At 33.7% G+C, this 13,577-nt stretch overlaps 1 long non-coding RNA gene and 1 pseudogene across 1 annotated transcript; one reads left to right on the top strand and one right to left on the bottom strand.

Moving 5' to 3' along the window:
• The first annotated feature begins 890 nt into the window (after window positions 1-890).
• On the top strand, window positions 891-8,594 carry LOC120134036. Its single transcript, XR_005517145.1, has 3 exons — window positions 891-902; window positions 6,876-6,881; window positions 8,483-8,594. It is a non-coding gene; the product is annotated as an uncharacterized LOC120134036 (long non-coding RNA).
• LOC120134035 lies at window positions 5,719-10,051 on the bottom strand (annotated as a pseudogene).
• Window positions 10,052-13,577: the final 3,526 nt, after the last annotated feature.

A 13,577-nucleotide genomic window follows, 5' to 3' on the forward strand; every position in this document is an offset into this window, starting at 1 on the left:
GGCGCTGCAGCTCCTTCTACAGTGGATCGTAGATTCAGGCGCGACGCATCATGCAGATGCTGCTCACATCAACCATCTCACTGATCTTGATGGACCAGGTAATCTCGTGGTTGGAAATGGTTCATCTTTTAATGTTCAATCAGTAGGTCGATATGTATTACGATCGTCTTCTCAAACATTACTACTTACTGATTTGTTGCATGTTACTGAAATAACTAAACACCTTCTCTTTGTGTCAAAGCTTGCTAAGGACAATCACTTATTCTTCGAGTTTCATGCTGATACCTGTTGTGTGCGAGATGAAGTAACATGCCATGTACTTCTTCGAGGATTGCAAAAGGGGGACTTTATTATTTTACCTTGGATAGTCAGCTGAGTGCTTGTAATAATGCTAAAGCTTATGCCGTTCATAATCGTTGTAACTCGTTTGAGCTTTGGCATAGGAGATTAGGTCATCTAACATTTTCAACTTTAAAACTGGTTTGTAATTCCATTGCTATTGATATTTCAAATAAAGCAAATCAGTTGTGTGTTGCTTGTTGTTTGGGTAAAAGCCATAAGCTCCCGTTTGTTGACTCAACCACGGTGTATGATGAGCCATTTCAACTTGTTTTCACATATCTTTGGGGACCCTCGCTTGAGCCCTCAGCTGGTTTTCGGTATTACATATATTTTGTAGATGCATGTATTAGGCATACGTGGTATATCTGTTGAAGAATAAGTCACAGGCTATAGTTGCCTTTAGATTGTTCAAATGCATGGGTGAGACTCAATTTTCACTGTCAATCAAAGCTATACAAATCGATTAGGGTGGTGAATATAGAAACTGGACAGAAGAGTTAGCTCATGCAGGAGTTTTGCATAGAGTCACTTGTCCTCACTCGTCTGAGCAAAATGAAGTTGTTGAGCGTAAGCATAGACACCTAATAGAGTTGGCACTTGTGTTGCTGACACAGACGTCTCTTCCAATCAAATTCTGGTCCTATGCAGTAACCACAACAACATACTTGATAAATTGACTGCCAACTAAGGAGTTGAATAACATCTCTCCCTTTGAGAAATTACTTAAACAGAAACCCGATTACACAACCATGCGAGTCTTTGGTTGTAGATGTTTTCCTCATCTGCGAGAATTTCAACCTCATAAATTGATGCCTCGATCCCAAGAGTGTACATTTCTGGGTTATAGCTCTCAACATCAAGGTTTTCAATGTCTTGGAGCCAATGGTCGTATCTTTATTAGCAGACATGTTAAATTTGATGAACTTGTGTTTCCATTTGCAGCTATTAAAAAGGATAATGTTCCTCATGTGGTATCATTTCCACGATCAGCATCGTTAGAGGTCATTCCTCGAAGACATAATGTATGTTCTATTGCAGTGGAACCAATTTTGGAACATTCTGGTGCATCATCTCAAGCAAGCCATGTTGAGAATGAAGCAGGTCATGATGATGAGCTAGATAATATACTTGAATTTTCAGATCACTCGGCTGAAAATTCACTCATGAGTAGTCCTCCTTTGGTCAGTGCTGAAGGAGTAAATGAGTAAGTTTAAAATTCAGTCGAGCATGCGAGTGTTCCTGATCAGGTACCACTAACTAACACTCACCCTATGGTTCTAGAAGTAAGCATGGCATTTTCAAGCCTAAGGTGTTCCTTGTTATGGAAGATACTATTATACCTATTGATATTCATCAAGCTATGAAATCGAGTCAATGGACCTCTGTTGTGCATGATGAACTTGCTGCTTTACAACGAAATAGAACTTGGACATTGATTCCATTGCCAATTGGACGAACAACAGTTGGCTGTAAATGACTATTTAAACTGAAAAAAATCCCGATGGTTTAGTTCAACGATACAAAGCCAGGTTAGTGGCAAAAGGATTTCTGCAAGTACCAGGACATGACTTTAAGGAAACTTTTAGTCCCGTGGTCAAATTTCCAACCCTAAATGTTATTCTATCTATAGTTATAACAAATAAGTGGCCACTACGACATGTGGATGTTAATAACGCTTTTCTCCATGGTGATTTGAATGAGGAAGTCTTCATGGAACAACCGCCTGGATTTGAACAGTTGGCTGAGGATGGAACCAAGCTTGTATGTAAGCTTCATAAGGCTTCGTATGGGATGCGTCAAGCTCCCAGGAACTAGAACAACAAACTGAAAGATAGCATGCTACAGATTGGATTTCAAGTGTCAAAGGCAGATGCATATTTGTTCATTTCACTTGCTCAAGGGGAAGTTACCTATATAATTGTCTATGTCGATGATATTGTGATCACTAGTTAGTCAGTTACTACAATTGAACGAGTGGTTCAGTCACTCAAACTTAATTTCTCGTTGAAGGATCTTGGCGAGTTAAATTACTTATTGGGGATTGAAGTTCAGTGCAGTACTAGTGGTCTTATGTTATCTCAAAAGAAGTTTATTTCTGATTTACTAGAGATGATATGTATGACAAGGGCAACCCCTACCAGTACACCTATGGTCATATCCAATAAACTTCAAAGAGATGTTGGAAAACCGATTGAAGATGCTCGAGAGTTTCGAAGTATGGTTGGTGCATTGCTCTATGCATGTCACACAAGACCGGACATAGTGTATAGCGTGAGCCAGGTTGCTCATTTTATGCATGAACCACGTGGGAGTCATCTGCAGGTTGCCAAATATATTCTAAGATACCTAGCTGACACAATTTAGTATGGTATGCTCTTCAAGCCATCAAAGGAAGCACTAAGAATTGTGGCATTCACGGATGCTGATTGGGGAGGTTGTGTAGATGATCGAAGGTCGATGTCAGGTCATTGTGTTTTGATTGGTGGTAACTTGGTGTAATGGAGCACAAAGAAACAGAAAGTTGTATCCAGATCCACCATGGAAGCTGAATATCGCAGTCTTGCAGATGCAGTTGCAGAGGTTACTTGGATAGATGCATTGTTGAATGATATTGGAGTAACACAGCAGGAAAAGCCAATCGTTTGGTGTGATAACACGAGTGTCATATCGCTAAGTGCAAATCCTGTCCAACATGCACAATCTAAACATGTCGATTTAGATGTGTATTTTGTCAGGAAAAAATTTGCATGAAACAAATTATATGTTAGTTATGTTCCTGGTGCACATCAACTTGCGGACGGATTCACAAAGCCTTTGTCAAAAATAGCCTTTACAGCGTTTCGAGAGCAAGTGAACGTTTGTCTTAAAAGGGAGTAGAAGGAGAAGAAGCAGGAGGAATGTTGGAAGAATGATCGAGCTGCAGTTTCATGTGCGTAACATACTGCATGGTGTGCATGGAGAAGATTCAAGAAGCTTGAAGTTAAGCTCATTGTTGATGATGTATGGTGTGTTGCAGGCAATCAGAGCCATAGGCTGTTAGGATATTGTTACACGGTTTCATTTGTCAAAGTTTGTTAAGAAGATTGCTTCTTAGTTCAGCAACAAAAAATCTATATAAGTCATGTACATCAGCACTGATAATAAATGGAATTTCAGTAATTTTTTTGATTAATTCTTGTTTTTAACACTCTTGATATAGATTCTCGAAATATAATTCAATGAATTGAATGAGGAGATCAATGTGAATCTTATAGAAAAATTTAGAGTTCATTGTCTCCAAAACGACTCTAACAATGGCATTGATACTCAAATTATAACTTTTTGTAATACGATGACCTAACTTAAACTTATAAATAACATAGTAGCATGTGATGTAATTTATCTTAAAAATTATATACAGAATGAGAATTTTTACGAATAAAATATTATACGTCGAACAACATTTTGAGATTTAATAGCAGAGTGACCTGATTGTCATAATCAATTAATTAAGGGATTTAATTTATAACGTTTGAAGATATAGTGAACCAACAGTAAGCTTTCTAGCAATAGAGTGACTTATGATGTAATTTACACTTCATCTTAAGAAGTTTTCTGCCGTAGTCCATAAAGTTTTGAGTACCTTTAAAACTAGCATACCTCTAATTGTATTGGGGGCGGGGCGGGGGGTTCAAATATGTAAATAAACTGTTGACATTAAATATGTAAATAGTCTTGTGCAATTATAGAGTGGTATCCGTTTATAATTTTACTTGATTATTAATAATATATACCTTATAGATATAATTATTTAAATTTAAAATATTAAAATAAATAATATTACTTTAATTACGAAGGTCACTCGTCGAGAGACTTTATGAAAATATTGATGGGAAAAGAAGTGCATAAATTTGCCGTTTCACTTTTCCTCCATTTATTGTTTGTTTTGCCTTTGAATCAAAGGAAAAGTGATTTCACACTTTATTATATATGAATACGTGTAGATTAGATTTGGAATAAATTAAATTTATGATTTGGTAAGTATTACTACTAGTGACGATCAAGATACGGTGCAATTAAAAATTAGAAAAATCTAAATAAAACTCTCTTGCCAACTATGAGTCATGATGATCAATTATCAATAATCTACCCCTATAATATAGGTTATAAAATTTAAAGTTTGAAATATAATCGATCATTCGAGATTGTAATTCGAACAAAAAACAACCGTTCGAATATAAGATTTTTAAAATGAAAATATTAAATATTTAAACATGTTCGATTTTACATTAATTGATGCAACCCTAAACTCAATTAGAGGCTTTGTTTAAAATCACACCATAATTACATTGTAATTTGTGACCCCTGCTTTCGGCCCATTATTTTAATTTTACAGCTAATGTCCTTTAGCCTGGGCCTTGCTTTATTATTATTATTATTATTATTATTCCAATTTCCATTAAGACTAGCCTTTTTAATTTACTTTAGGCCCATGTAAACTAAATACACGTGTTAATTCAGTCCCATTTTATGTTTTCTTTTACTTCCATTATTATTTTTCATATGCTATAATACTTTATTTAGTTACAATTGTAATTGCGGTGGTCCACTCCATGCAATATAAAATACCTTTTATTTTTCAAATCTGAATCATTTCAAACACTCCAAATATATTATATTTTTATTTATATTAATTATGAATTGAAGTCGCAATACAACAATAAATCTTGAAATGTGATGGGGTATTTCCTTTACCAATTAATAAACTCACCATAGTCGGTGTACATAATAAATTCTTGAGAATAATTTATACAAATTTTAAAAATACGAGAATCCAAATGGATTCAGCAGTAAAAAAGAATATTGTTTTCCTCGAAAAATCATGAGTTCGAACAGCTGTACCTATAAGATATGTGATCTTTCAATTGATTAAAAAAAATTCTAAATAGGTAATACTTTTTTCCTCATGAAGTGATTATCATTATAAGTTTGAAATGTGGCACGAACCAAGTAGCCTTCGTGATAAAATAATTGTTGTTATTTCTTAATGACTGGGTTCGAACACCATAGATGTTAAGGGTGTGAATATTCAATGTCATGAGGTTAAAAGTTATATTTATTCTTTAAACATATATTACATTGTATTTAACCCATATTAATAAAAAAACTGTGAATTTAATATTATAGGAGATAAATAATGAAGAAAACTTCACGTATGAATGAATATGACAATTGGATATTTCATGTGGGTTCATCTTTGTTTCATACTCTCAAATTCTGCAATATTTAAAGGCGTTGTAATTTATTCAAGTTATGGTAGTTTTTTTTTTGTTTTCTTTTACCACCATTAATTTATACCTCGAAAAATAAAGATTTTGAGAGTTGTAAGATATCAGGGATTTCACCAACAAGAATGCAATACAACATTATTTACCAGAAAACTTGCCATCTTTATAGTTAATTTTGAAAGTCAATGCATGAAATTACTGTGTTAAACCTGTTCCATGGAACGATGAAAACATCAAGGCTTACGATATGGGTAGAAATTACTGTCTCCATTGCTGAATCTCATTTCTGTGTATCAGCTTCAACTTCTTTTCACATTCATTCGTGGTTTCACCAATTTCCGTTGTCTGCGTCACGAGATGGGTAGAAATCGTTCGGCTTACAATGTTGACATCCTCAAACTCGTTGTCATCTGCATGCAGAAAATATGAAAGCTTGTCAAAACGCTGGTTGGGTTGGGGTGGATGACACAAAGCATATGGTAAAGACAGGATGATACAGTGTAGGATGCTTCTCGTTCTCATTCTCTTTGCATAATAACAATGCCGGAGAGGCATTACTATCCATTTTTGACTAATCGATATTCGATATTGAAAAAGAACATGTAAACAATGGCCAGTGCTGGTCATACACTCATTTCAAGTCAAGACTACAATAACAGAATCCATCTTTGAAGTGAGAGTTGCCAAATCTCGACACTTGATAATTTGAAATACATTGCAACATGACTAGTTAAGACTGATGAAGGAAAGAAAATGTTCAACTACTGCAGCCATGGTCATCCGGAGTTAGCACTAGCCACTTTAAATATAGATGTAGGAGTAAGCAGCGGTTGAAATCATAATGCATAAGCTAAATTCTCAGTTTCAGGAAAACAAACACACAGAGACAAGAGGATGCGGACTAAAAGATATAAAACACATTAAGACGGAGAAGTTAGAGAGAGAGAAGATAAAATTAAGTATAACAAAGTTGCTAAAGTGAATGATCACCTATCACTTGGGCCTTGGGGAAAAGTGTTTTGACACATTTTTAACAAGATACTGCCCCCGAGTATTCCCATGCACGCATAAATGTGGATGCCTATAAATGCATGCACAAACATGCATCTAAAGGGGTAAAAGAAGGTACTTAACCAAGTTTCTAAAAAGTTTGTACAACTCCTACGGCTAGATAAAATAAATTCCACTTTATTTAGATTTTGACAATTTAAATGGAGAAAAAGGCATCACAACTTAAGGTTTGTCCCATACCAAGAGAGGCAATAGTTTAAAGTCGGCGAAAGTAATACTGAAATGGCTAAACTTTATCACTTCATTCAGATAAGAGCCTATATTTTTACGACACCCAAATAAGCAGTTAACCTTCACTTCGTACTCAAACAAGCCAACATGCATTTAATAAGCCGATAACCTTTAGTTTATGTCTAAATGAATTCTTAAATCAATATCTCATTTGAAATAAAGGAATTTAGGCACAAATCAAAAGAAAAAAGGTTTATTTGGGTACAATATTAGAGGGGCTTATTAAGATCAGTGAAATAGTTCAGGGGTTTTTTTAGTATCTTAACCTTTAAACTTTCAGCACGAAATACATATTAAGGCAGAAAATCTCCATGTCTTATAGCCAACAAGAGGACTGTCATATGCAAGGTTACACTAAGAGTAAACGCATCTTCACTTGTTTTATAACATAGTTAACGCAAACAGTCATTTTTAACCTACCAAATGAAATAAAGAATTAGTATTTCGTTATAAAAACACAAGTTAACCTATCATCTAAGACTCAAATTGAAAAGTGTATATATTATGGCTTATCCTGTACCAGCAAAAATTCCTCTACTTTGATGCAAATCACTTAAGCCTAGAAATGAGAATTTTAATACATGGATGACGTGCAATAAGAAACTTCTAAAAGAAATGAAAGCTGAAAAAGAAGAAAACTAAGAAACAACCTTTTCTCAAGGTCAGTGCCACAACAGCATCATTTTCAACCTGAAAGCACAGAGCACATTAAATGTCAAAAATAATTCAAATAATCATACAAAAATGTCAGGAGTAAGATATCAATCAAACAGCTTCCAGATAGATTTTCCAGCATAATGTAAGGAGGAAAGAGAGGATGTAACTTATACCTTCTGATCTGCCAAAGATTTTGAATCCTCTAATATTTCCCCAGTATTCATTAGGATCAAACGCTGATCATTAACAGGTTGATCAATGAGGGTATGCAACTTTTGCTTAATGTCTAGGGTAGTCTCAGTAGGATCACATTGGATAAAGTATGTTGTCTTGCTACGCTTCACACGGATGTACATAGCCTATAAAAGTTGTGGCAATCAATCCAAATTTCACAGGCAATAAATGAATATGCCAGAAACATGCTTCAAGTTGCTTATTAATAGAAAAAAAAAGTTAAATAGAAAACTATTGACGATATTACTGTATTCCTTACATAAAACATTGGCCCGAGAAAACAAATTATAGTTGATTATTTTGGTTTTACATCTCATTTGATTGTATTACATTTGCTCCTATGCTTACATGGTAGAACTGTTAGAGATCCTCACTCCTGATTCTTAATATAAATGATGGAATTGGTTGTCATATATAAAATGCAGGTATGGAAGTTTTTAAACAAAGCTATTTTTCAAATCTCAACTGTAGATAAGAGTTATATTTTCAACAGCATAAATAGAACTCATTATCTAATAATCTGATCATTACGTTTGCAAGGTGATCAAACTCACAAAACTTATCTGTAGTCACCAACCAAAGAAATTTGCTTTTGGACATATTCTCTGCTTGACAAGAAGATACAGATGAATTGCTATTTGAACAAACCACCAGATGAATCCGAGCAGTGCTCAATTTAGTAAATCCCACACTCCAATTAGACAAAGAACTTTCACATAACAAAACCAGCCAGCTTGGAAATAGATCTTTCTTTAAAATGAACAACTGAACAAGTGATGGAACACTGGGATGGAATCTACATTGTCCAGTAATGGTCCTTATCCCAACAAGGAGCAATAAAACCAGTTTTACTTTTTACTATGTTGTTCCGACTCTTCATTGTTCTTTTAATTACTCGTGTTTGACACTTGTGAATATAGGGATATGAGTTATGACCCTCCAAGAATCCACCAAATACATTGCAAAAACTTTTAAAAAGTTGAATATACCGGTGTTAGACACATTCCCGTATCTGATACCCGTGTCTTGACAATAGATATGGAGATATAAACCTCTAAGAATCCAATTTAGTAAATCAAAGACTAATGACACAAAGAACTTTCACATAAATAACCAGCCAGCTTGGAACTAGATCTTTCTTTAAAACGAATGCCTGAACAAATGACAGAACATTGGGATGGGCTCTACATAGTCCAGTAACTGTCATTGTCCCAACAAGGAGTAACAAAAACAGTTTTTACCATGTTGTTCCACTCTTTATTTTTCTTTTAAATACCCATGTCCGACACCAGTGAATATAGGGTACGACCCTCCAGAAACCTCCAAATACACTGGAAAAACTTTCAAAAAATTGAACATAGACACATACCTGTATCTGTCACCCATGTTTGACATAGTTAAGGATGTATATCCTTCTAAAAATTCTTCAAATACATAGGAAAACTTAGAAAAAATATAGAACACACTCGTGCTGGATTATTCACCACTTCACCTGTGCCATCTCCCGATCCCCACAACCAAATAGCCCACCCTTTGAACCTTTCCCCTATTTCAATATCCTCCCACTCAACCTTCAAGTCATCAATAATCAAATACTACACCTAGAGCTACTTTAGATCTACAAATTATTTTCTTTTTCTAATAGCAATTCCATCCTTCTAGTAATCATTTATGGTAACTATATGCTATCAAATCCTCCACAGTTCAACTGCAACTTATATCTCATTTTCCTTATGTTCAATCAGATTAAATTACTAAGACAGTAATTAACAAATGCATTTAAAAAAGGAACAACTATATATTAACAAATGCAATAAGAAATGAAGTAATTAAAGAAAAGGATATCATCGGCGTACCATTTTATTTTGTTATTATTTTTGAAGTCAATTCCCTGCTTCCGATTATTTAACAGTAAGCTGCGAAAATGGTTATTTTCAAATGTAAACTAACAAAAATAAATAGTAAAAAATCCAGTAACTTCATTTATTGCCATTTATAGAAGAAGATGGCAAGAAAAATCTGGAAAATATAGCAGATCGAAGCGATCGAAATCAAATCCAAGTGATGAATCACGTTCTAAATAAAATTCGAAAACAAATTAAAAGGGGGAACGAATAAATTAGGGAAAATTATTAAATATAAGAGTGCTAAGAAAAAGAAATCAAACCTGCAACAATTACGAGCCCCTTTGCCGAAGAAATGTGATGCTCTCTGTACTTTTTTTTTCTTCCTGTTTTTGCTCTTTATAAATTTGAAGTTTAAAGTGTGTAGGTCTGTTACTATACTAGACTAGTCTTTATTGTGTGTGTTTGTTTTGGGTTAATATAAATTTTGGTAACTAATTTTTGCATTGATGTGTAATTTGGTACCTAACCTTAAATTTATGTAATTTGGTACCCAACATTTTTTAAATGGTGCAATCGGATACTTAATGTTTTTTTTTATGAAATTAGGTACCTACATTTTTTAATTACACATACTCAAATATGATTGGTACATACTTATGATTTTAATATAATTTAATTAAAAGGGATAATATGGGTTAAAAATAAAAAAATATATGTTAAAATTTTTAAGTTTGAACACGATTTAAAAAGTATTAGGTACCTAATTACACCAAAAATTAAAATTTGGGTGCCTAATTGCATAAAAAAGTTGGGTACTGTATTACACCTTTAAAAATTTTAGGTACCTACTTATACTATTAATAAGTTAAATACTTAATTACATTATTAAAAAGTTGGGTACCAAATTGCATATCAATAGATATCAAAAAGTTATGTTAACCCTTTGGTTTTTTTTAACCAAATTTAAATTTAAATAGTAGCACCTTAATGGTTTTTTTAGATATACAAATTATATTATAAATTTAAATTGTTATATATATAAGAATAATTAAATAAATTTATATTTTCTTTATCAAGTAATGTAATTTTACATTATTATTATTTTTGAACAATTTCTACCTAGAAAAAGAAAAGGATGATTTTTCTCGTAATGTAACATTTTCAATAATATATTTATATTTCAATAATTTTATTCTCAAAAATAATTTTATAATAACTTTTTAGTGGACAGTTGAGATTGATCATTATACCTTCCCACCTTAGATTGGCCTCCTCCATTTTCACTCATGTTTATTTTCTATTCTTTTTTTTGATCTCTCATCTCTTTAACTCATGTTTATTTCCTTTCAATTTTTCTCTTGCTTGACATTTTTTCCTTTCAATAATCATTGCTATATCTTTGTTGAATTCTTTTTTTCTAACTTGAAGAAGTAATTTCTTAGATGACAATTTCGTATGAACATGTTATTAGTATAAATATGAAAAATAATACCGAAGACCAAGTCTGATGATACATACGTATAATCTTATGTGTTAAGTAACAGTTACTTGTATTATAAGACATAATAAATATTATAATAACTTTTTACTTATATTGTCTTGTGCATGTTTATGTTTATGAGCTTTGTGAAATATAATAAATTATATATGTATAATAGTAAGTTAGTGTCCATAAAATTACGTATAATAATAATCCCTAAAATATTATCGTTGCCTGGTTCTAGTGATACATACATATAATTTTATGCATGTTAAGCAACGATTACTAATATTGTAACTTATGATAAATATCTTAATAACTTCTTATTTATACTGTGATATGTATGCTTACGCTTTATGTACTTCATAAATTATAGTAAAATTTTATATTAATAATATTGTATATATTAAAAATGTAAAATTAAAAAAATGATTATAATTTTAATTAGTGCCAGTTTGGCCCGAATTGAATTGACCATGTCCAAAATCCTTTTCACTAGAATCGAACCTAACCTGGTAGACAACTAGACATGGTAGATAAATAATATTTTGTTGGGTTTTTAGAGATTTGGTCGTCACAGTATATTAGAAGAAAAATCAGGAATCTTTGGTCTATTGGTTTTTTCGGATTGATTTGGTAAATTTGGTTGTGCAGAAATAAGACTAGATTCCAAGGCGAGACTTTCTCAGCCGGTGCTATTGCAGGTTGGTTTCTGGGTTAATATTTTATGGCCGTCACTGGTTCCTCATGTGACAGACTTTGTTCGATCTCCGGCTTCTATTATTTTTGACTTCGATAATTGATGCTTTTTCTGCGACATTAGTATCCTATGTTTTAGCTCATGTTTGCTTTAGCTCAGTGCCATAGGTTGATTTCTCGCAGCCAGTTTTATTTGTTATGGTAGGTCTGTGATTTACACTGGAGAAGTTTTGGTTGATGGAAACCAGTTTCAGTCTTTCTACGTGCTATTGTGAAGCTCTGGATTTTGGTTCCATTGGAAGTTATGCTGGATTACGTGCTGTTTCATTACAAGGGATGTTGTGATAGATATTTAGATGCTTGGCGTTTTTTTCATGGGCCCAGCTGGTAGAATTGTTGGCTATTGCTCTCTGGTAACCAGCCTACGCCTCAGCGTCTCTTATTCATTTTTGTGAGCTGATTCCGTTTGGAAAGTCTGTTTCCATTCGATTAATGTTTCTGGTTGCACTGCAAGTTATTCAGATTATATGCTTCATGTCAATTTTGCTTTGTTGGACCATTTTCTGTTAGTGAGTATATCCATTGCATAGTGCTGGTTGATGCTGCTGGATTCTTCATGATATGTTTCCCGTCTTGGCTAGTCGTCTGAGTGCGTTTTGCCTCAAGTCCCTCTCCATATCATTGGTTCGCTTGCTAGTTGTTCACGAGTTGGGGCAGGGTCTGGTCTGTTGTAAAATTCTCTTATGTATTGCTCCTCTACCACCTTAAGGTTCACTCTTTTTCCTCATACGGTTAGGGATGTTTTGTAACGAGGTCCTTTAGGTGGTGTACTTTGTAATATATTTTTAAGACAAAATACCCTCTTTAAAAAATATATATATTTTGTTGGGGGGGGGTTTAAGCCAACATGTAAGAGATTTATTTTTAATTTTTCCTCATACGGTTAGGGATGTTTTGTAACGAGGTCCTTTAGGTGGTGTACTTTGTAATATATTTTTAAGACAAAATACCCTCTTTAAAAAATATATATATTTTGTTGGGGGGGGGGGGGTTTAAGCCAACATGTAAGAGATTTATTTTTAATTTTGACAATATTAGGTTGAAATTGGAGAATTAGTCTCTCTTCACTGTCATAAAAAATATATATTTTGTTGGGGGAGGGGGTTTAAGCCAACATGTAAGAGATTTATTTTTAATTTTGACAATATTAGGTTGAAATTGGAGAATTAGTCTCTCTTCACTGTCATACATGGATGTTCCATTTAACCAATTTTCTCTGTTTCTTATTTACCGAAAATACCTTAAAAAATAAACCACAATCTAAATTTTTTTGGAACCTATAAAAACCCTTGGAAACATTCTCCAACTTAACCAGTTTTGAATCGAAAAAAAATGAAAAACCAGAAAGAAATCATCAAACATTTTCCCATGGCGTCAAAGGCTGCATTACCCAACACAAAGTCAGAGAGCCTCTGTTCGCCCACCACCGGCACCCGACACCGAGTTTTAAACAAGCCACCCGCATCGTTGCCCGGCCGTCTAGCCACGGCCTCGTCGAATTACAAGGGATTAGCTTTGATCGACAAAGGGAACTCCAGCAGGGTGCTCCTGCTTAAGGCATTGAAGCCGTCGAGATCGAGCGTTGTTAACATGCGAAGGAAGCCTAAGCCTTCCAGGTTCTATCTATTGGACGAGAATAGAAATGAGTCGGGGATTTCAGTTTCATGATCATTTCTCGTTTTATTTTTA

The sequence above is a fragment of the Hibiscus syriacus genome, unplaced genomic scaffold, assembly GCF_006381635.1.
Source record: "Hibiscus syriacus cultivar Baekdansim isolate YM2019G1 unplaced genomic scaffold, ASM638163v2 tig00110597_pilon, whole genome shotgun sequence".
Classification (NCBI taxonomy): domain Eukaryota; kingdom Viridiplantae; phylum Streptophyta; class Magnoliopsida; order Malvales; family Malvaceae; genus Hibiscus; species Hibiscus syriacus.